Source organism: Sciurus vulgaris (genome assembly GCF_902686455.1).
Source record: "Sciurus vulgaris genome assembly, chromosome: X".
In the NCBI taxonomy this organism is placed as follows: Eukaryota; Metazoa; Chordata; class Mammalia; order Rodentia; family Sciuridae; genus Sciurus; species Sciurus vulgaris.
In genome coordinates this window covers 397,930-423,377 of record NC_136471.1, presented here as the reverse complement: position 1 = coordinate 423,377, position 25,448 = coordinate 397,930, and the positions used below count along the sequence as shown (strand labels likewise).

The 25,448-nt window shown below is 37.7% G+C and overlaps 1 protein-coding gene across 6 annotated transcripts in view; it reads left to right on the top strand.

Moving 5' to 3' along the window:
• Positions 1-25,448, top strand: part of SPRY3 (sprouty RTK signaling antagonist 3) — a 142,276-nt gene that overhangs the window by 8,383 nt on the left and 108,445 nt on the right. For 4 of the 6 annotated variants that reach the window (XM_079124553.1, XM_079124548.1, XM_079124551.1 and 1 more), the window contains exon 2: positions 344-426. The exons of the other annotated variants lie outside the window; for them this stretch is intronic. The gene's annotated coding sequence lies outside the window, so the exon portion shown is untranslated. The remainder of the gene's footprint in view (positions 1-343; positions 427-25,448) is intronic. 6 annotated transcript variants of the gene reach the window in all.

Below are 25,448 nucleotides of genomic sequence, written 5' to 3'. Positions count from 1 at the left end.
CCCTTCTTTGCATCAGTTGCCCTGTTAATTACTCAATTTTAGTTAGCACATATTGTTAGTAACTAAGCATTGTACTACATATTTACTTGGTGGTTTCCATTATGATGATGATGATGATAATTGTGTGTGTGTGTGTGTGTGTGTGTGTGTGTGTGTGTTTGTGTGTATGTAACAGCTCACACAAAGTCTGGTACAGAGTGGAACTTCAAAAGTATTTGTGGAATGAATGAATTTATGACTGAATAAAAAGCTAGATATAATATTGCTTGTAAATAAAATAGAAAAAGCAATAAATGTGGTATCTTTCATGTTCCAGTCACACTAGTGTTCCTTCTGTTCCTAGGACACACCAAGCTTATTCCTATTTTTTTTCCAAAATATAATATACTCATCCATTTGTCACTGCCAGCACTGCTAATACTCCAGGTAAGGGGTTGTTAACTTTTTTCTGTAAAGTGTCAGATAACAAATATTTTAAGCTTTATGACACACATATAGTCTCCGTCTGCAGCTAATTCTACCTTCATATAGCAAAAGCAATTATACATCACAGACAATACATAAATGAATGTATATGGAAGTGTTCCAATAAGTTTATTTGCAAAAGCAAACATGAAGCAGAATTTGGCTGGGGACTATAATTTGCCAACTCCCACTCTAGGCCAAATGACAGTCATGTCTTGCATGGACTTTTGTATTGGATTATGTGGGAGCCATCATCTTTTGTTAACACCTGCATCATAGTTTTATCAGCATCTCATTGAAAGTTTAATGCTCTCTAATCCTGTCCATAGACTTAAGAAGTCTTGAAAAGTGGTAAAAATTGTGAATTCATTGTGATTTTGAATTTTTTATTCATCAAAAATTGTCCTTAAAAACTATTAAAAGAAAATATTAGTCAAGTTAAATTTAGAAGAGTTTATTTGAGCAAAGAACAACTCATGAATCAGGCAGCCCTGAGAATTAGGAGAAATTCAGAGAGCTGTACATGAGCAGGCATTATTTATAGACAGAACAGGGAAGTGACATAAAAAATAGTCTTATTGGATAGGCTTGCTGTTTCTTTGTGCTATTTAAACATGTCTGAGCAGTTTGCAGCAGATACCTGAAACCACAGATATCATCAAACCTTATATGTGGGCTGGGGATCTGGCTTAGTTGGTAGAGTACTTGTCTTGCAAGCACAAGACCCTGGGTTTGATCCCCAGCACCACACACACACAAAAAAAACCTTATATATGCTATGTATTTTTCTATACATATACACCTATGATAACGTTTGATTTATAAATTGGGCATATTAAACTATTAAAAATGATAATTAATAATGAATAGAACAATTATAACAACATACTGCAATAAAAGTTAATTGTTTGGTTTTGGAATTTTCCATTTAATGTTTTTTGACCACAGTTGATGGCAGTTAATTGAAACCATGGAAAGCAAAACTGTGGATATGGGGGAATGACTTTATTCTCAAATTAGGTTATAGTTCGTTTACATACTAAGTTGCATTATACTTCACTAAACACAGAGATAGCTTTAGGCCAAATTTAATTTAATTTAGCAATTCCTTTATCTTTTGGTCACCTTCTCAATTTTGAGAGATTGACCAAAATCTTGAGCACTGACACTACTTTCTATTGCCATCATGATGGGACTTGTTTAGTGTCAGTATGGAATTCACAGTTCACAATGTCAAATTATATGGATGATTATGCTTTCTTCATCTTGCTGTGTGGCACAGAATATGTTTGCCAATAGCCCCAAATGCTTTTAGTCTTCCTGTGACAAGAAACTGTAGAGGAGGTAAAATTTTATCTCTATTCTGTTTGTAATGAGACCATTTAATGTATGAAGGATGACTGCAATATGAACATTTAAGACTCCATGAGGAGATACCACACACAAGGGACACATTTATGAAAAGTATCAGGAGAAACTGAAGTATACTCCTTAACAGGAGTCTCAATGAAATGAACAAAATGATCAAAATCAAATAATTTAAAGTTCAGGCAATAAATATAGTTGGACAGCATTTTAGTTCAATTGGCCATAGTCTCTGTTCAGGGTATGACTGTAATTAAGAATTGCAGTTTACTGTGAAGTGGCCTGCCAGGTAACTGTCAACTGTGAACACATTGTTTTCCCTTCCCCCCAGAAATTTTCTTACTGTATTCAGTGACTGTGTCTAGAGAAACAGCCATATTAGCCACCCTTTTATTTTTTGTATCATTATTTTTGAAAGGGGTCCCATTTCACTGTTGCCCAGGCTCATACTGAACAGGATTCCAGTTACCCTCCCATCTTAGCCTTCAGGGTAATTGAGAATACAGGCACCATACCTGGTTCTGCCACATTCTTTTATATTTGTGGTACTGAGGATTGAACCAGAATCCAGAGCCTCACACATTCTAGGCAAGCACTCTGTCACTGAGCTGCACACCCAGTCTCTTGGGCACCTTTTTGGTAAAATCGGGAAAATGAAGTGCAACATACAGTTCTGTTTAGCAGTATGCACAAACCTCCATCATAAGCAAGAGGAAATCTAAAGCTCCATGGTGTTCCTATCAATGTTTTTGTTGAACATGAATGTTCTCATCCATCGTTTGGAGAGTAGCTGCCACCTGTGTAAGCTCCTGGATTGTCTAGTTGGCTACAAAATTCAATATTTTACCTGAATCTATGGATTAGCTTTAAATTCCATGCAGCTGGCTCACTGCTACCACCGATAATGAGCCTCCAGGAACCCCACTGGAAGCTTTCCTCAGTGGAAACCAACTTATTTTCATCTATTTCAAGGTTGGCATGGATTTCAGTTATTGAATGCTTTGGCTTCTGAATATGGGAAGTGTTATGGGAACTTTCCGGGAGAGCTATTTGGAGTGATCCAGACTGAATAGCAAGATCTGAACTAGGGAGAAAGCAGAACAGAGAAAGCAGGCAGATTCTCCAAAGACCCAACATAGGACACTGGAGGCTGGAAATGAGGGCCACCTAGTGGTGTTTGAGCAAAGATCAGTTGGACTTGTCCACCTGCTAGTTTGTATAGCTCCTGAACAAGGTATAGTGGGAAACTTCCTTTTTTAGTGGTTCCTTTATAGCATGCTTTCACCATGGATAGTAACCACATTTACTTTTCTTCCATGAATCTTATGAATCCTTTTCATGTATTCGATTTTTGTTCTATACTTTTTTTCCCATTTAAGTATAACCAGTCATCTGGCTTTGGGACAAAAAAAAAAAAAAAAAAAAAAAAAAAATATATATATATATATATATATATATATATATATATATACTCTTTTTCCCTTAACAAAACATTCTCATACCTTATAGCTTTTCCTTACCAAAAGCACATATAGTCTTTTTGTTTGCTTGCATATAAAGTTGTTTACCTTAATATGTATATTAATTTTAGTTACATATATTATTAGTTAGAATTCTTAACCCCTAGTGGCCTTAATTTCTAGTGAACACTAGGAAGAAATTATTGTGAACTGCCCATAACACAAGCCATTCGTAGACTGGCAAATCTATGAGTCAATTTCTAGAAGCATGTGCTTTCTCATAGTATGGTTTGTCAGTGTGGCACAGAATATGTTTGCCAATAGCCCCAAATGCTTTTAGTCTTCCTGTGACAAGAAACTATAGAGGAGGTAAAATTTTATCTCTATTCTTATAGTTTCTTTTCTGTTTTAGCTATGTCTGAGAATTAAATTATTGTTTGTACAGATTTCTCTCAGCCTCAGATTTACATTCCTAATGACAAAAATGTTAAAACCTTCTGATATAGGAAGGAAATATTTTACATCTATTGAGATTACTTATTTTTAAAATAATTATGCTTGTATTGTTTATAAAGATGAAATATTAAATAACTAGCCACCATCTTGGTTTTTTTTGCTGACAAATTTTGTAATATAGAGATAAGATAAGCTTATTTCACCAGTAAACCTAGGTAAGAAATGTCATTCATCATATTGTCACCATATTTAATGCTGAAAACTCTGATGATACCCCTGTTTTAATCAAATCGACAATATTCTTACTTACCAAAGATTACCCAAGTCATATGAACTTGAAAAGTATTTGGGTTAATCCTGCTTTTTTTTTTCTGAGAGAATAATTATATAAGGGCATTTTCTTTGAACAAATTTAACAGATTTCTTACAACTTAATTTGGCAAAATCATAAGGAGTTATAAAATATCACTCATGTATCATACATAAACATATAGATAGAAATAGATCTTAGAGCTAGTATTCTAACATTTTAGCCATGTGCCAGGTTTATTCCTGGACTCATAATGGTTAATTTTAATCTTGTGCTATAGTCAGAGAGTGGTTCATCCCTTTTTGTTTGTTTTCAAGATTGAGCAGCAGATTAATTAATAGGGTTTTTCTCAAGAAAGAGTTTTGGAACATAGAAAAATTCATGACAACAAGAAAGAGGTGCACAGAGTATGCAGAGCATATAATCGTCAGGAGTTTGAGAAGTAGACAGATTCTCATGGGAGAATCAGGATTGAATGGAGAAAACATAAGTGACTCATTATTGCAAATGTTTTTCTGAAAATGGTCCAGATGTCAATTGGACAGTTCAGCCATGAGAACCTTTCAGACTTGATGATTTTAAATCCCCACCACAGAAATCTCTTTTCCTCTGAGGAATTTGTTGATTATTGACCCCGGAGTAAAGCCTTCAGGGGCTTCCTCTATTAGGGAACTAGTTCAGGCCAAAAGAAGTGGGTCCATTAGATGGCTGGTACAAAATGGACAATTTCTATTCCAATGATCTGGCTATTTACCATAAAGAAAGTTATGGCAAAGGATTCTTTAGTTTGGAGGTGTTGGCCTTTGTTTAAAATATGTACAAGAAAGCCCTCTTGTTTCCTGTAGCTGTTGTAGCTATGAAGACATGCACCTATTTGCCTTTTGTTAGGAGTATTAGGCAATTTTGGATTTGTTTAGTTTTTTGGAAGCCTTGGATACCAATAAAAATACAATTTTTTGCTTTTGAATCATTTTCGATTGTTCCTTTTCTAATGCATCTTGCAAGTGAACAATTTTATCAAGGTTAAGAGTTCTCCACTGTGGCCACTGTGAATCTTAGTTGTTCTTAGTAAGGTCAATGCATTTTTCTAAAAGTGCACAGATTCTGGGCCCATAATTTTTGTACATGAAGTTATCCAGTGTCCTAGAAAGTACAGCCCCAAATTCCTTAGATTTTGAAGGAGTGCATTTCTTTTACATTGTTAAATTGACATAATAAAATCATACATATCTATGGGGTACCATGTGATGTTTTCATATATGTGTACATTGTGCAGTATTAAATCAGAATATCTATTTCCTCAAATATTTATTATTTCTTTGTGGTGAAAAGACTCAAACTCCCTCCTTCTATCTTTTTGAACTATACAAATACACTATCATTATCTGATTATGCAAAAGTACACCATTTATTTGTCCTACCTATAACTGTGAGTTAGTACCCATTGACCAACCTCTCCCCATCCCTCTCTACCTTATTCTCCCCAGCCTCTGGAAATTGCTATTCTACTTTTGATTTCTATAATATCAACTTCTTTAGATTTCAGCTATGAGTGAGGTCATGTTGCATTTGTCTTTTTGGGTTAGTCTTTATTTCACTTAACATAATGTCTTCCAGTTTCAGCCATGTTGTTAAAAATAACAGGATTCTATCCTTTCTCAGGTCAAGTAGTATTCTACTGTGTGTGTATATCATACATTTTTTATCCATCCATTCAATGGGCATTAACAACTGATGAACACCTCACTTGATTTTATATCTTAGCTACAATAAACATGAGAGTGTAATAAACTCTTCGTTATATTGATTTCATTTCCCCACTTTTTTTGGGGCGGGGGTTGTTACCAGGGATTGAACCCAGAGACACTGAACCACTGAGCCACATCCCCAGCCCTATTTTGTATTTTATTTAGAGACAGGGTCTCACTGAGTTGCTTAGTGCCTCGGTTTTGCTGAGGCTGGCTTTGAACTTGCGATCCTCCTGCCTCAGCCTCCTGAGTCGCTGGGATTACAGGCGTGTGCCACCATGCCTGGCTCATTTCCTTTTGATATATGCCCAGTAGTGGGATTTTTGAGCATATAGTAGTTCTACTTTTAGTTTTAGAACCTATTTTGAATTCTCTGTGAATTTGCACAGATGGCTGCCATATGGTCCATTTTTGGTGACTTATTTTGTCTGTTCAGTAAGGTCACGGTTCCTTGAAAGTTTTTGATGCTTGTTGATGTATAACAACATCTGAAAATCAAAGGATTAGATATTTATTTCAGTCTTCATAATCTGGCTTTGTATGTATAAGTCGTTCCAGAAATTCTAAGCACTGTATAATTTTCTCTGACCCTGTGGTTTCTGCGACTACTTTAGCACTGTGTAGTGCCCTAAGTCCAAATTCGCAGTGAGGTCATTGTTGATGTATTGCCACTGTTTCACCACTAGAGGGAGCCCCCTAGACCTAGTTCCTCATGAATTTGTAGTTCAAGTGTTGTTCAGGAAGGACTGTGCATGAAAAGTGTAGTGTGCCCCTGTGAGCCTCTTCCTGGGGATGGGGTGGACCCAGATCCCTGATCTGCAATTACTGTCCTGTGGTCAGGCACCACAGAATCCTGCACAGCACTGGACCGCGCCATGTAGTGTGTATCCTTAGGCTCCAAAGTAACTTGTGGCTACTTTTCTCTTCTTCCCCCAGGTGGACAATTTCCCTGTGTTGTGATGCCTAGGTTAGAGGTTAAATGGGGTTGGAAGTTCCACTACCACCACCACTGCCACAATGCTAGGTCACACCTGGAGCCCACTGAGCATACCTGGTGCCCGCTATGCACAGCACAGGGACAGGAATAAGTTCCACAGTGCTATGGCCTACCCACTGATGTGATCTATTCATGAAGCAAGACCTCTGCAGCTAGCACAGGTGATGTGGGCTGTAATGTAAGTCCACTGGGGCTGTGGGCCTCCACGTAGGTCCAGAGGCTACATCCACAAACAATGACCTGGGGACAGGGGCTGTTTGGTTCTATTCAGTGTTGAAATTCATGGTGGTAACCCCGGCACTGAATTCTGAGGCTACTTCCCTGTCCTACCCCCATAGGTACAGTCTTTCTCAATGCTGTGCTGCCCATGGCTGGGGGATGTGTAGTGGAGAAAGTCTTTTGGCCTCCAGGGCCAATGCAGGTGAAGAGGCTCTGTCCAGGGACACAGGTGTGGGGGTAGAGGTCATGGGGCTCTTCTCAGTACTGGGTTTCACTGAGGTAGGCCTGGTAATGGATTCAAATTCTAATTCTCTCTCTTCCATTTTCAAATGGAAGGCATCTCTTGCTATGCTGCGCTGCTTAAAGTTGAGAGACAAATGACATGGGCAGCTCTTTCCTTCCTGCTTTCTTCAAGGCATCTTTTCATATAATTATACTAAAACCAGGTACTAAGATCTCTCACCTGGTTTCCTTAGCTCTTGTGAAAGTACTTTTGTATATAAATCGGTGTTCAAATTGATGTTTCTGTGGGGAGATGATTACTGGAGGGTCTTATTCTACCATCTTGCTCTGCCTTTTGCCCCTGAAAGGTGAAACACATTTTGAAAAGGTGCATATATGAGGACTCTAACTGGATCCAGTCCACTTAATTATTGGATCCAATCCAGTTCTGGACCAAGTCCAGTGAAAATTGCTTCAATAAAGTTGGAGAGCTCAAAACACAAATATGTGGAGTTTGAATTCAAGAGGGATCTCATCTATGACTCCAGTCACTGTGAGAGAACTAGGGACAAGATGGGCCCTCACTTACTTAGTTATGATACTTTCACTTAGTTACTTTTTGCCGCTGGTGGTGTGTGTCTGAGGCTGTTCCTAGAAATCCACTTTGGATTCTACTTCTCATGTCAATTTGTTAAAAGAAAAACTAGACAAATTACATGTAGTAGAGTTTATTGGAATAGAGAAACAATTTGTGAAATGGGCAATACCTTGAACCAGAAGAGGTTAAGAGAGTTCCACCCAGCAACCTACGCAGGCAGTTATTATAGACAGAACATGGAAGCGACACACAAAAATAGTCTGCTTTGTGTTTGCATAATTTGGACATATCTGAGCTTTTTGTAGGATGTGTTTGGCTAAAGCTTAGCTGCTGAGATTGGCTATGACTTGGCTACTTGTTACAAGAATATATTCTCAGGTTGTAGTTTGTGTACATATTAGTTTACAGTATATTCATATGGAGGCAGCTTTAGATCACACTTAATTTAACAGAACTAATTGCTAGTGATATTTTAAAGAGTTAAAATGAAGAAAAGGAAAAGAATGATGATTCATAATAAAAGTGGTGACTTTTAGTCAAAATAAATTTTGTGAACACAGTGTTATGTTGAATTTGGCTGGGTCTTTGCTCTATGACATTTCTGCTATTTAGCTTATAGAGAAACAAATACTAAAAATTTTACAAAATCATCTAAGTCATGCAAAAGTTTCCTCATATACTGATGGACAAAGATTTATTAAAAGCTGAAAAATGTGAGTTGTCTCACAGAACTCAAGAAGGAGTGAAATGATGAAAACTTTTAAAAGACAAAGTACAGTTAGTCTGGAAGAATGGTAAAAACCAAGAATTCAAATCCCATCAAGATTCTATTATTCGTTGGCATTTATCAAGAATACAAGTAACAATAAGTATTGGTGAGGATATGGGAAAAATTGTTCACTCGTACATCACTGGTGGGACTGCAAATTGGTGTAACCACTCTGGAAAGAAATATGGAGATTCCTCAGAAAACTTGGAATGGAACCAGCATTTGACCCAGCTATCCCACTCCTTGGTTTATACACAAATGACTTAAAATCAGCGTACTACAGTGACAGCCACATTAATGTTTATAGCAGCTAAACTCACAATAGCTAAGTTATGGAACTAACCTATATACCCTTCAACAGATGAATGTATAAAGAAAATATGGTATGAATATGCCATGGAATATTACTCAGCTATAAAAAAGAATGACTTTATGACTTTTGCCAGTAAATGAATGGATCTGGAGACTATCATGCTGAGTGAAATAAGCCGGTCCCAAAAAAACCAAAGGCTGAATGTTCTCTCTGATATGTGGATGTTAACACACAATAAGGGGGTGGGGGAGAATAGAAGTTCACTAGATTAGACAAAGGGAAATGAAGGGAAGGGATAGGGAATAGAAATAGGAAAGACAATAGAATGCACTGGACATAACTTTCCTGTGTTCATATACGTATATACCACCAGTGAAACTCCACATCATGTACAACCACAAGAATGGGATCCTAATTAGAATCAGTTATACTCCATGCATGGATAATATGTCAAATACACTCTGCTGTCATGTATGTCTCTAAAAAGAATAAAGTGTGCATATCTGAGAAAAAGAAAATTGCAAATATTGAACAATAGCACATGACTACCAACCCCAGGAGAAGAGAAACTCAAAAATTAATCCCTCAAGGATCATTCAGTTGAGCAAGGATCAGTATTCAGACAGCTGAGGCAGCTTAAATCTGTGGAGGAAGGCATCACTGAAAAGAAATCTGTGTAGATGTTGAGGTTTCCAGCAAATATTTACAAAGAGTAGAAGAATCATAGAATTTATATTTGGTTTAAAGACATATTATAAAACTACATTTACCAAAATGGTATAGTACTGGAGAAAGAAATAACAAATCAGTGGAACAGGTGAGAATCCAGTAATGGACTACACTTATACAATCATTTTTGGTTTCAGGTTTTTATTTTGAAATAATTATGAATTCATAAAAAGTTGAAAAAAATGCAAAAAGACCTCATATGTACCATTTATGAGGTTATCCCCAATGGTAAAATTTTACAATTTTACTACAATATCAATCCAGTAAATAAAGCTGAAGTAAACATTCATGTGCAGTTTTTTTGAGGGAGTACAAGTTTTAATTTTTCCAGCCTAAATGCCTAAGTACACTTGCTGGGTTATATTATAGTTTAATGTTTAATGTTCTAAGAAACTTCCAAAAGTTACTCTTTTCCAAAATTTTTACCATCAATTTGTATGCAACCTTTCTAGTGTTTGTGTTGTATATTTTTAATGTCAACTTCTCTGAAAGGACTATAGTGATATCATATTGTGGTTTTAATTTACATTTCCCTGATCGCTAATGATATTAAACATATTTTCATGTTTTTATTTGTTGTTTGCATATCATCTTTGGTGAAAGTCCCCTTCATGTCTTTTGCTCACTTTCTATTTGGATTCTTAATCTTTTTGTAGTATTTGATTTTTGAAAGCTCTTTATATGCAGATGATCCCCAACTTATTATAGTTTGACTTATGATATTTTAACTGTGATGGAGTGAAAGTGATATTAATTTAATAGAAACTACTTCAAGTTTAGAATTTTTGTATTTCTCCAGGCTAGTGATACATGGTACAAAAGTACCTAATGATATTTGGAAGTGACAGAGAGCCACATTTCCCAATCAACCAAGTGATCACAAGGAAAAACAACCTTATGGGGTAAATAACCCCATAGTAAAGTAAGGAGTATTTGTATTTAAGACACTAGTCCTTTATTGAATATATGGTTTCCAAATATTTTCTCCCACTGTTGCTTGTCTTTTCTTCCTTGTAAGAAGGTATTCCCCAAAGCAAAATTTTTGAATTTTGATGAAGTCCAATTTATCAATACTTCTTTTATGGATTGTGTTTTAGGTATCAAATATAGGAAATCATTGCCAAAACCTATATTGTAAAGATTTTTATCATGCTTTTTCTAGAATTTTTAGTTTCATTTTTAAAATTTAAGTCCATGGTCTATTTTGAATGATTTTTGTAGGCTGTGAGACTTAGCTTGAGGTTCATAGTTTTGCCTGTACATGTCCAGTTTGCTCCATGACCATTGTTCAAAAGGTTGTCTTTACTACACTGCATCTTTTGCACATTAAAAAAAAGTAGGACCTATATATCATATCAGGGATTGAACCCAGGGATGCTTAATCACTGAGCCACATCCTCAGCCCTTTTTATGGTTTAATTTTGAGGCAGGGTCTTCATAAGTTTCTTAGGTCCTCTCTAAGTTGCTGAGGCTGACTTTGAACCTGTGATCCTCCTGCCTCAGCCTCCCAAGTTACTGGGATTACAGGTGCATGCCACTACATGTGGCCACAAAATTAAATGCTATAAAGAACCTAGAAATAGAGCCAGGCATGGTGGTGAATGCCTGCAATCCCAACGACTCAGGAAGCTGAGACAGGAGGATGGCAAGTCTGAGACCAACCTCGGCAACTTAGTGAGACCCTGTCTCAAAATAAAAACTAAAAAGAGCTGGGGATGTGGCTCAGTGGTAGAATACCACTGTGCTCAATCCTCAGTACCTAAAATTTCCAAAGTGCAAAACAGTTCTGGTTCCAAGCATTTTGGATAAAGAATACTCAGCCTGCAGCCTCAAACTGCAAACAATCCAAATGCCCATCAACAGACAAGTGGATAAACCATAACATGGAATACTAATTGCCATATAAAAGAAACAAATTACTCAAAAACAACACAGACAGTTTAATCTCAAAAATATTCTCATCTAAAGAAGCTAGGCACAAAAGATACATAATGTAGGAGTCCACGTATAATTCTGGTGATGGCAAAACTGAACTATGGTGATAGCAGAATAATAGTTTTCTGGGATAGAGGATATGCGAGTTTTGACAAATGTATGCAATATGTAAACCAACATCATGATCAAGATATATGACATTACATATATGTCAATGAGTATGGTTAAGGTTTATACATTTAACTATATATAAAATATATTTCAACAAAAATTAAACTGGAAAAAGAAGGATATTTGTTATTCAACAAAATCACCAGGGAACATGTAGATCAAGCATAAAGTTAGTTTTCCAGGACCAACACCTGCCCCCAAAAAGAAATTCACTACACAACTGGGTGTGATGAGGAAACCTCTTTTTTGCTATCACAAAGCACTAGATACCACTGCTACTTCTACAACAGACTCTACTGTGGCCAATAATGTTAATAGCTGCCACTTCTGTGCTAGAAACTCAATCTGGCAACTATTACCGTTGCTCATGGAGAAAGCATGATTTCAAGAGAAGCTAAGTTTGGTGATCAAACACTATAATTATCCTTAGTTTGGTTCATCTTATATTTTGTGGTTGTAAATAGTTGTTAACCTGTCTTTTAGCAGACTTTTTCCATGCATATCTTGTATTATAAATGGCTTAAATTCATTTTGGATTCAGTCAAGAAATGCATAAAACAATGAATTATAGTGTAGTAACCAAAATCATATTAATTTTTCTCATATTACCCATTAGTTATTTTCTTTCCAGTCTTACAGCTGGTGAGACAAGGATCCTGGGCTCTGGAGTTTGGCAAAACTAGTTTTTTTCAGTACTGGGGATTGAAACCAGGGCCTTGCACATATAGGATATCACTCTACCATTGAGCTCTATTTGTAGCCCTTTTTGTTTTTGGGGACAGGATCTTCCTAAGTTGCCTAGGCTGACCTCATACTTGTCATTCTCCTCCTTCAGCCTCTTCAGTTGCTAGGATAATAGGCAAAATAGGTTTTAGTCCTTGTCCTCTTGCATGGCTCACTCTATCCTTGGATTTTCCTTTATTTTACTACTCCCCTGCTTGTATGAGTTTTCTTTTCCTTAAATTAAACATTCCCTGTCACCTCAATTGTTTCTCATATAACAAATTGGACTGTCATCATTTGCCAACAGGAAAAAAATGTGTCTTTATGAGTCTGGAGGCCAAATTCCCAAATGGTATCCACTTCATTCTAGGAGTCACTATTGCATCAGCCAAGGTCCCCTCATTCCAGTATGGGCAAAGATTTTTTTTGGCTTCACAGGGTATTACCAGCAGTGATTGGCCCATCTTCTCTAGTATGACTGACTTCCTGGACAAGAGGCTCTATGTCTTTGCAATTTTAGAGCAGCTCAAAGCATTCAGGAGGCTCTTCATTTATACACCGTCTTGTCCTACAACATTTATGCATATGAGAGGGACCTCTCCAAACGGAGAAGTGCAGGATAACACTACATGGGTGATAGGATGCACTCTCTCTCTCCTCTCTCTTTCAGTATTTCATACTGGGGATTGAAGTACCACTGAGCTACACCCCCAAAACTTTTATTTTTATTTTGAGACAGGATCCCACTAAGTTCCCCTCTGGCCTCCAATTTATGATCCTCTTGCCTCAGCCTCCTGAGTAACTGGGTTATGTGAACTACCATGCCTGGATTATAGGCGTGCACCACCATATCAGGCTGTGCTCATACTTTGATTAATAAACTCTCATCAGTCAAATGCCACTGCCAAAGGGCAGGTGAGTGGTTCCCACTACACAACTAGTCTCTCTGGAATACAAGGGCAGAGTGGTGAGTATTCAGGAAAAAATTTGCACTGCATTGTTATACTCTCAAGTCAGATATTGTGAATTAGTATCTGCAATCAGAGAAAACATTTGACTTTTGGTTTTTTGGGATTGGCTTATTTCACTTAGCATGATACTCTCCAGCTCCATCCATTTACTGGAAAATGCCATAATTTCATTCTTTTAAAGGCTGAGTAACATTCCATTGTGTATATATATTTTCTTTAACTGTTCATCTGTTGAGGGGCACCTAGGCTGTTTGCATAGTTTAGCTATTGTGAGTGGAGCTGCTATGAACATTGATGTGGCTGTGTCACTGTAGTATGCTAATTTTGAGTCCTTTGGGTATAAACCAAGGAGTGGGATAGCTGGGTTAAAAGGTGGGTCCATTCAAAGTTTTCTGAGGATTTTCCACACTGCTTTCCAGAGTGGCTGCACCAATTTGCAACTCTACCAACAATGTGAAAGTGTGCCTTTTTCCCCACATCCACGCCAACATCTACTATTATTTGTGCTCTTGATAATAGCCAATCTAATTGGAATAAGATGAAATCTTAGAGTTGTTTTAATTTGCATTTCTCTAATTACTAGAAATGTTGAATATTTTTTTCATATATTTATTAATCACCTGTATGTCTTCTTCTGTAAAGTGTCTGTCCAGTTCCTTGGTCCACTTATTGATTGGGTTCTTTGTATTTTTGGTGTAAAGTTTTGTAAGTTCCTCTTAAATTTTGGAGATAACTGCTCTATCTGAAGTGCATGCATGTGGAAAAGATTTTCTCCCACTCTGTAGGCTCTCTTTTCACATTATTGATTGAATCCTTTGCTGAGAAAAAGCTTTTTAATTTGAGCCCATCCCATTTATTGCTCTTGCTTTCATTTCTTATGCTTTGGGAATCTTGTTAAGGAAGTCTGATCCTAAGCCAACGTGATGAAGATTTGGGCCTACTTTTTCTTCTATTTGGTGAAGGGTCTCAGGTCTAATTCCTACATCCTTGATCCATTTTGAGTTGAGTTTTGTACAGGGTGAGAGAGAGAGGTTTAATTTCTTTTTACTGCATATGGAATTCCAGTTTTTCCAGCACCATTTGTTGCTTTTCTATCTTTTCTCTATTGTATGTTTTTGGCTCCTTTGTTTAGTATGAGGTGACTGTATTTATGTGGGTATGCCTCGTGTCTTCTATTCTGTACCATTGGTCTACCTGTCTATTTTCGTGCTCAATAACATGCTGTTTTTGTTACTATTGCCCTGTAGTATAGTTTAAAGTCTGGTATTGCGATATACCCTGCTTTACTTTTCCTCCTCAGGATTGTTTTGGCTATGCGAGGTCTCTTATTTTTCCAGATGAAATTCATGATTGCTTTCTCTATTTCTATGAGGAATGTCATTGTGATTTTAATTAGAATTGCATTGAATCCTTGTAGTGCCTTTGTTAGTATGGCCATTTTGACAATATTAATTCTGCCTATCCAAGAACATGGGAGATCTTTCCATCTTCTAAGGTTTTCTTTAATTTCTTTCTTTAGTGTTCTGTAGTTCTCATTGCAGAGGTCTTTCACCTCTTTTGTTAGATTGATTCCCAAGTATTTTATTTTTTTTTTGAGACTATTGCAAATGGAGTTGTTTTCCTCATTTCCCTTTCAGCTGTTTCGTTGCTTGCGTATAAAAATGCTTTAGATTTATGTGTGTTGATTTTATAGCCTGCGATTTTGCTGAATTCATTGATGAGGTCTAGAAGTTTTCTGGAGGAGGTTTTTGGATCCTCTAAATATAGAATCATGTCCTCAGCAAATAGTGACAGCCTGAGTTCCTCTTTTCCTATTCGTATCCCTTTAATTTCCTTGGTCTGTCTGATTCCTCTGACTAGAGTTTCAAGGATGATGTTGAATAGAAGTGGTGAAAGAGGGCATCCCTGTCTTGTTCCAGTTTTTAGAGGGAATGCTTTCAGTTTTTCTCCATTAAGGGTGATGTTCACCGTGGGCTTAGCAAAGATGGCCTTTACAATGTTGAGGTATGTTCCTACTATTCCTATTTTTTCTAGTGTTTTGAGTATTAAGGGGTGCTGTATTTTATCAAACGCTTTCTCAACATCTATTGAAATAATCATATGATTCTTAACTTTAAGTCTATTGATGTGATGAATTACATTTATCGACTTTCAGATGTTGAACCAACCTTGCATCCCTGGGATAAACCCCACTTCATCATGGTGCTCTATCTTTTTAATATGTTTTTGTATGTGATTTGCCAGAATTTTGTCAAGGATTTTTGCATCTATGTTCATTAGGGATATTGATCTGAAGTTTTATTTCTTTGATGTGTCTTTGTCTTGTTTTTGTATCAGAGTGATACTAGCCTCATAGAATGAATTTAGAAGGATTCCCTCCTTTTCTATTTCATGGAATGCTTTGAGGAGTGTTGAGTTCTTCTTTTTAAAGGTCTTGTAGAATTTGGCTGAGAATTCATCTGGTCCTGGACTTTTCTTGGTAGGCTTTTGATGGCTTCTTCTATTTCATTTCTTGAAATTGATCTGTTTAAATTGTGTATGTCTTCCTGATTCAGTTTGGGAGGATCATATGTCTCTAAAAATTTGTCAGTGTCTTCAATATTTTCTATTTTGTTGGAGTATAGATTTTCAAAGTAGCTTCTAATTATGTTATGTATTTCAATGGTGTCTGTCGTGATCTTTCCTTTTCCATCACAAATTCTAGTAATTTGAGTTTTCTCACTCCTTCTATTCATTAGTGTGGCTAAGGGTTTATCAATTTTGTTTACTTTTTCAAAGAGCCAACTTTTTGTTTTGTCAGTTTTTTGAATTGTTTCTCTTGTTTCAGTTTCATTGATTTCAGCTCTGGTTTTAATTATTTCCTGTCTTCTACTGTTTTTGGTGTTGATCTGTTCTTTTTCTAGGGCTTCAAAATGTAATTTTAGGTCATGTAGCTGTTGACTTTTTATTCTTTTAATGTATGAGCTCAGTGCAATGAACTTTCCTCTTAGTACTGCTTTCAGAATGTCCCAGAGATTGTGATATGTTGTGTCATTATTCTTGTTTACCTCTAAGAATTTTTTTGTATTTCTTCCCTGATGTCTTCTGTTATCATTGCATCATTCAATAGCATATTATTTGGTCTCCAGGTGTAGGAGTATTTTTTGTTTTTTTAATTTTATCATTGATTTCTAATTCCATTCCATTATGGTCTGATAGGATACAAGGTAGTGTCTCTATTTTTTTTTTTTGTATTTACTAATGTCTTCTTTGTGGCATAGCATATGGTCTGTTTTGAAGAAGGATCAATGAGCTGCTGAAAAGAAAGTATATTTGCCTGATGATGGTTCTGTATACATTGCTCTGTATATGTCTGTTAAGTCTATATCATTGATTGTATTATTTAGTTATATAGTTTCTTTGTTCAGGTTTTGTTTGGAGGATCTATTCACTGATGAGAGTGATGTGTTGAAGTCCCCCACTATTATTGTGTTTTGGTTTATTTGATTCTTAAAATTGAGAAGGGTTTTTTTTTTTTTAATGTACTTAGATGCTCCATTGTTTGGGGCATACATATTTAAAATTGTTGTGTCTTGCATTGTACGAAATGTCCTTCTTTATCCCTTCTGACTAACTTTGGCTTGAAGTTCACTTTATGTGATATGAGAATGGATACGCCCACTTTTTTCCTGAGTCCATGTGCATGGTATGTTTTTCCCCATTCTTTTATCTTTAGTCTGTGGATATCTTTTTCTACAAGATGAGTCTTTTGAAGGCAGCATATTGTTGGTTCTTTCTTTTTAATCCAATCTGCCAGTCTATGTCTTTTGATTGATGAGTTTAGGCCATTAACATTCAGGGTTATTACTATGATATGATTTGTATTCCTGGTCATTTTGGCTTATTTTTTGGTTTTTAACTTGACTTGGTTTTTCCCTTAATTGGCTCTTCCTTTAGGGTAGTTCCTCCCTTTGCTGACCTACATTGTTGTTTTTCATTTCCTCCTCATGGAATATTTTGCAGAGAATGTTCTGTAGTGCAGGCTTTCTGTTTGTAAGTTCTTCTAACTTTTGCTTATCATGGAAAGATTTTATTTCATCCTCAAATCTGAAGGTTAGTTTTGCTGGGTATAGGATTCTTGGTTGGCATCCGTGTTCTTTAAGAGCTTGAAATATATTGTTCCAGGTCCTTTTTGTTTTTAGGGTCTGGACTGAGACATCTGCTGATATCTGTATTGGTTTCCCCTTATACATAATCTGATGCTTTTCTCTTGCAGCCTTCAAAATCTTATCTTTATTTTGTATGTGAGGTATTTTCATTATAATGTTCCTCGGTGTAAATTTGTTGTAATTTTGTGCTTTTGGTGTTCTGTAAGCTTCTTGTATTTGATTTTCCATTTCATTTTTCAGGTTTTGGAAATTTTCTGATATTATTTCATTGAACAGATTGTTCATTCCTTTGGTTTGTATCTCTGTGCCTTCCTCAATCCCAATAATTCTTAAATTTGGTCTTTTCATGATCTTACAATTCCTGGAAGTTCTGTTCATGATTTCTTACCACCTTCTCTGATCAGCTTTATTTTCAAGATTAAGTATTTTGTCTTCAGTATCTGAGATTCTATCTTCCATGAGGTCTATTCTGTTGGTGATGCTTTCTATTGAGTTTTAAATTTGGTTTATTATTTATTTCACTTCAAGTACTTTTTTTTTCAGAATCTCTATCTCTTTATTAAAGTGTTCTTTTGCTTCCTGCATTTGCTCTTTTAACTGTCTACTGGAATGGTCATGCATTGCCTGCATTTGCTCTCTTATCTCATCTTTTGCTTCTCAGATCATTTTAATTATGCAGATTCTAAACTCTTTTTCTGTCATTTCTACCACCATACTGTCATTGGATTCTATCAAAATAGCATCTTGGTTTGTTAGGGACACTTTCTTCCCTTGTTTTTTTCATATTGCTTCTGTATCTTCCCCTGTAGCAGTGAAGATCTGAGGTATTGCAGTTTCCCCCCTGCAGGCTTATTATGACCCTGCAGGTTTCCAGTACCTCTCCTCTGAGGGGTAGATCAATATTAGCAGCACCCAATACAAACAATATGCAACCCTAAACCAGATAGCCCCTATAAAGACTTTAACATTATTGTAATAAACAGGATGAGTTCAATTATTATCTACAGTATTTCTAGTGGTGGATGGAGAGAATGGGGTAGGGTGTAGGATGTGAGTAAACAGAGGTACCTGATCAAGGGAAGAGTGAGAGCGGGGTCAGAAGAACTTGGTCTTTACCATGAGAAAAGGGAGAAAGAGATTCCAAGGGAACAGGTAAGTAAAAGAAAAATAGAGTAAGAAAAAGAAGAAATAAAAATTAAAAACAAAACAAAAAATGAATCTATGGTTCACAGTCTTCTGCCACTCAAACTGCCCAGTCCTCAGTATCTGGATTCGAGTGAGATATCTGTCAAAGGGCCTCCAGTCTCCTGTAGGTGTCTCAAAAAGGGAGCTGCCCCTCCAATGATGGTGGCCACACCCTCAGGAATAATTCAAAATCTCTGCACCAGCTTCCAAAGAAGCTGGGGAGCCGCAGCATGAGCGTGCCAACATCCATCTGTGGCACTGGAGGGGGTGTGGTCTGGTATTTCCCTCTTTATGGTTGTTGCTCTCTGAGACTCTATTTCTTTGTGAACTTCTTTGCTTACTGAACTCATTTTCCTAAATGAGATCTTGTCCGAAATGAAAGTGAGTTTATGATGCAAAGAAAGTCAGATACTGAATATTATGTAGGATCTTCCCTTCTTTATAAAAGTCCACATTTTTTCCAACTAAGAAATGGCCACTTTCTAAAAATTAGGCATAACATATTGAAATACAGAAATTATGTGAGGATTCTTGATTCAAATTATGATTTCACAGAATTACAAAATTTTAGAGATGGGGGAACTTAAAATATGTTTTTATTGAATTTTTTTATTTAGTTAAGCTCTCACTTTACACACGTGGAAACTGATACTCCAGAAGAGTACCAACACTTTTTCCTTGCCGTCGCCTCTTTTCAGTTACTGCTTTAACTAATGACAATTCTGTTTGCAGTAGAACTAACCAGTCCTGAACTTGTGGTTTAATAGAACTTTCATTGTTTGTGGATCCAGACTCTCCAGTTAAATATGAATCAGAAAAACTTGCAGTTGACTTATTTTCTACAAAATTGTCCTTGAGGAGACAGTTTTGCTGATCTGTGTTTCAAAGTACACAGTACCAGATATTTCTTTCTTTCTTTCTTTTTTTTTGTGGTGCTGGGGATTGAACCCAGGGCCTTGTGCTTGCAAAGCAAGCACTCTACCAACTGAGCTATCTCCCCAGCCCAATATTTCTTAAAGAAGATGAAAAACTCTGACTATAACTGAAACAAAATTGAATTTGATTAATGGCTGTGTAAGCTTAGGCAAATTATGTAAACTCCATATCTCAGTATTTGCATTTGTGAGATAAAGTTAATGATACACATCTTGTAGGACTAATATGAGAATTCAAATAATGAATGTAAAGCACCTGGTTCATATTTAGAGATCAAAAATCATTATTAATTTTATTTTTATTAAACATGACATTAAGAAAAGCATTATTTAGCTTTTAAAACATTCCTTGATAGATAGGAGGCCACTTATTCCCTTTTTGAGTCCTTAGTGAAAATAAGTGGGAGAAAGAATGTGCAGCAAAATGATGCTTCTGGTTTATGTGAAAAATTTTGACAATTGTGACTATTAATTCAGTCAAAACATTTTTCTCACTTAGTATTTGTCTTGCATTTATTTACAATGGGTTTTCTTTATTATCAACAATCATGCATTCAATAACTTGAGCATGTTTGCGGATGTTTTAAGAAAATTATTTCAAAAATATTGTATTTTTTGAGAAAAAAATGGAAATTACAGATAGACACAAATGAAGAAAATTTAAATACCCACATTTGCATCACTTTTACTATACACACATGAATCTATTATCTATATTTATATCATCTATGTATCTGTCAATCTATTATCTATTTATCTATAAACTATCATCATTATATGCTTGTGACTAAACAGGACTACAAAATTCATCTTAAATGACCAGTTTGCTTCTGGCAAAAAAACTTTGTGATTAGTATTTTTACAGATTAATTTCAGATACTATTTGGCAGATCTGATAATGGTATGTAATATTAAATAAATTTTAGTGAAATTTATCATTTAAATTGTGAGTTGAGAGTAATTTAATACTCATGTATAATGAATTTAACTAATTGCAACAAAATATTTCTACCTGTTTTTCATTTAAGAAACATTTATTAAACATCCATTACAGGGCTGGGGATATAGCTCAGTCAGTAGAGTGCCTGCCTCACATGCATAAGACCCTGGGTTCAACCCCAGCACAACAAAAAAGAAAAAGCATCCATTACATGCCTTTTCTCAACACTGTAGACAGAAATGGTTGGTGTCATAAAAGTCACATTCTATTACAAAAGTGTATAAAATGTGATGTTTTAATCTAGGTATATATTATGGAAAGATTCAAAGAAGTTAACTGAAATGAAACATTTCAAACCTATACGTAAGTAAACAGAATAGTATAATGATCCCCATATATCTCATATAGTTTCAATTCATGGCATTTTTTCATCTACATTATTGTAAAGCAAGTCCTTTATATTTTATCATTTTTTTCTGCAGAATTTTCAGTTTGTATCTATACAAGATACTCTTTATGTGGTACTCAGGAGTGCTCTACCACTGAGCTGTACATTTGGTCCTTTTTTATTCTTAACTTGAGACAGAGTCTTGGTAAACTGCTGAGACTGATCTGGAACTTGTGATCCTTATATCCCAGGCTTCTGAGTAGATGGGATTACAGACATGCTGCATTGCACCCAGCTAAAATACACTCTTTTACCTGACATAAGCACAATTCCATTATCCCACCAAAATGTTTCCTTAATATCATCAAATATGTATGTTTGTGTGTGTGTGTTTTCATCCCAGTTTCTGGCTCATAACTTCCATAACCACAAATGACTAGAACAATAGGTCAAAGTATTTAGCCTTTTATCATTGGTTCTTTTTTTTGTAGTGCTTGATGTTTATTGAAAATAATGCAAATGCTTTTTCCAGGTAGTATAGAGAAGCTGAGCTGAGTGCCTGTTTTTATTTGCTTGTTTTTAGTATTATTTGTCCAAATGCATACATCTGTGAAATTGCTGAATTAAAAATGACAGCTTTGTAAAACCAGTGCAAAGAGAAAAGAAATGTCATCATTTGGGCTGCCAGGCACACCAGGCTCCTGCAGCAATCTGGCAGGGCAGGGAAGAACCCTGGGAGTAGGCAGAGAACTAACCAGCCTGTTAGACTGGCCCCTTTAGGGGTGGGTGAGCTGTCCAAATCAGTGTCTGATGAGGTGTAGCAAACTCAGGCATGTTCTACATTGGTCCTTATGCAAAGGCAGTAGTCTGACGGTGGGATGGGGTAGGTGGTGGTAACGTTGCAGCACAGATCTCTGGGCAGATGCGGGCCTGGCAGTTGGGTGGTCTTGTCAGTTTTTTAACAGGGGCCTGGCCAAGTGCTGAGGCTCAGGACACAGTTCAGATTAGCAGGGCAGGGGCCCTGGGACCGGCCAGAGTTGATGATAGTGTGCTTTAGAGCAAGGCCCAGGCCAGCCCCAGCCCCAGTGCAGGCAGCAGGTAACTGGAGTGTTATTCCTGGAACAAAGACAAACACTATGGGGGGATGAAGGAGAGAACTGGAGGACAGGCAAGGCTCAAAGCACAGCTGGCTCAAGGAGTGGCAGGGTAGTGGGGGAGTGGTGTGCAGGGCTCTCCCTTTCTAGGCCCAAGAGACTATGGGCCTAGTAATCATCCTCTTCGTCATCATCGTCTTCATCGTCATCCCAGCCAAAACACTGTTTCATCTCATCAAGAAAGCCTAGTAATCGCCTAGGATGGGGCTATCCATCTCCATGTAGGGCACCACCCATTCCTCGGCTTCCCTGGTGAGGAGGCTGATTAGGAATGCCACGCTCAGGGCGTCGTTGCCCAATTGGTTCTCATTCACGAGCATGTAAGACACTGTCTGGTGCAGCAGACTGGCCCTCTCCCACACGAGCAGCTGTTCCATGAACTGGCTGTTCTCCATGCTCAGGTCATGCAAGGGCTGGGTTGGGCTGGACTCGGTTCAGCTCTGCTTGGATAAGATGCACATGGAGGCCTCGCAGGAAGTTTGTGTCCTCAGAGGTGCGAGGTGACTAAGGGGCAGGGGGTGGCACAGCCTATCATTGGTTCTTGAAACAGCTTCAAAACACTTCAGGACAATAAAAGTGAAAAGACTGTGTTTTGTTATAGTATTGGGACACTTAAATATATATATATATATATATTAGTTGTAGGTGACACAATACCTTTATATTATTTTTATGTGGTGCTGAGGATTGAACCCAGGGCCTCACACATGCTAGGTGAGTGCTCTACCACTGAGCCACAACCCCAGCCCGGGACACTTTTATTACTGGATTTTTATTACTATACAAAATATCTGAAGCTGGGTAATTTATAAAGAAGAGAGGTTTATTTAGGCTCACAGTGCTGGTCCAGAGTTTAGGGCCTGCATTAGGTGAGTCTCAAAACAGGGCAAGAGATAAGGGGTACATGGGTGTATCCGTCTGGTCTCTTTCTGTCTTCTTATAAAGACACCAGTGTTCAGTCATAGACACTCCACTCTGATGACCATGGCATTGTTCTCCTGACCCCCAAGATTCATGTCCTCACACTAAAAAATAGTCACTCCATCTCCAGTGGTCCCAATCACTGCAACATTAATCCAAAAGTTCAAAGTCCGAAGTCTCATCTGACACTCAAAGCAAACTCCTTCCACCTGTGAGCTTATAAAACCAAGTACCTACTTCCATTATACAATGGTGGTACATGCGCAGGGTATAGACATTCTTGTTTCAGTCAGCTTTTTCACCACTGTGACTAAAAGAGCTGACCAGAACAAGTTTAGGGGAGGACAAGTTTACGTGGGGTCTCATGGTTTCAGAGGGCTCCGTCCATAGACAGCTGGCTCCTTTCCTTAGGACTGGAGATGAGGCAGGACATCATGGTGGGAGAGTGTGGTGGAGGGAAGCAGCTCAGATCATGGTGATCAGGAAGCAGAGAGAGACTCCACCGGCCAGATACAAATATATACCCCAGAGCCAGGACCCCAGTGAACCCCCTCCAGCCACACCCTACCCACCTTCAGTTACCACTCAGTTCATCCCATCAGGGATCAATGCACTGATTGGGTTAGGGCTCACGGCTCTCACAACACAGTTATTTCTTCTCTCTTCTCTGAATCCTTTTTTTTTTGGTACTGGGAATTGAACCCTGGGGTGCTTATCCTCTGAGCCACATCCCCAGCCGTTATTTTGTATTCTATTTAGAGACAGGGTCTCAGTGAATTGCTTAGTGCCTCGCTGTTGCTGAGGCTGGCTTCGAACTCACAATCTCCTGCCTCAGTCTCTTGAGCCGCTGGGATTACAGGTGTGTGCCACCATACCCAGCTCTCTTAACCCTCTTGCACTGTCTCACACAGGAGCTTTTGGAGGACACCTCATATATAAATCATAGCAGGGTACTTGTACCATGCTCTTTCTAGCACAGTGGGCCCAGTGACATTCTTGAGACCCAGTGAAGGTGAAAGAATGTGGAAGGCAGTGGCTTGTTGCTCACACACATTTGCCCTGCCAGGTCCCAGGCCTCAACAGTTTCTGGGTCTCAGCCTTTGCTGTGGTCCCCTGAGGTTCCTTCTGCAGTAGACCACAGAGAACAGGGGGACAGAGGATCAAGGCCTGCCACTGTAACCAGAACCTGGACTCCAACCCACGCAGGTTTTGTAAGGACCTGTTAGGAAGGACACTTAAGAGCCCAATGACATTTCCCTGTCCCCTATCAAGATCCCGTGTTCCCTTGTCAGGCTCCAGGTGAACTTGGTAATCTCCCTCCTTCCATTCTGTAAGAGGCATCAACTCTTACAGAAATTGCAGTGCCGAGCTTGAGGACGGGAGTGAGCCCATGTACGAGCTGACATAGTGTTTTACGTGTTTGTTCTACAGGTCTTGGGCAGAAGCCCTTCCTGCTGTGCTTACCCTAACCAGCCTGTTACCATCCCAGCCTAGGGCAAGTGTGCAGGAGTGAGGGTAGCTGATTCTCAGTGACAGTCTAAGAAATGTCTTGGCGTTGATTCACTGATTGGGTTTAGGCTCTAATAACCCAATCATTTCACCTCTAAACCTTTTTGCATTGGCTTACATGTGAGCTTCTGGGGACACCTCATAACTAAACTGCAAAGATTTCCATTCCAAAAAGGAGAAATAATAAAAAGTAATCAGCCCAAGGCAAGACCAAAAAATTACAAATTTTGCACCTTGTGTATATTGCAGCAGTTTTTCCTGATGTGTGTTGCACATTGCCAGTAGCTGTGCATCTGAGGTTCTTGCCCCACTCCACTAGACTCATTGGGAGCTCTCTGAAGGTAACATGCTGAAACTATATCCAAACCATAAAAGCACACTAGGCCTCAAAAATCAAAATCAGTCTCCATCCCTCCTTCTCTCCCTCCCTCCCTCTCCTTCTCTTATCTTCACAACCTTTTCCCCCTTTCCTTTTTTCCTAAGATGGGTCATTGAAACTCTAATCTTTCCCCACCTTTCTGTCTTTGATAGCTAGAAAGAAATTATCTTATAGTAGATAAATAAAAACTTCACTTCAGAAGGGATCCTGCCTGGTGAGGAAGGAATGTTGCACAGAAAGACCAAGAAGAATTGCTGAGACTTGTTTTTTGTTCTATCATGAATAATATTTCATGTGTTCTTGAGTACATTTGGTTGAAGCATTCTATATATGTGTGTTAGGCCCATTTGGTTTACAGTACAGTACATTTGGTTTTGGTTTACAGATATCAATTTCCATATTGATATCTTGTCTATTCTGTTTGTTATTGCAAGTGGG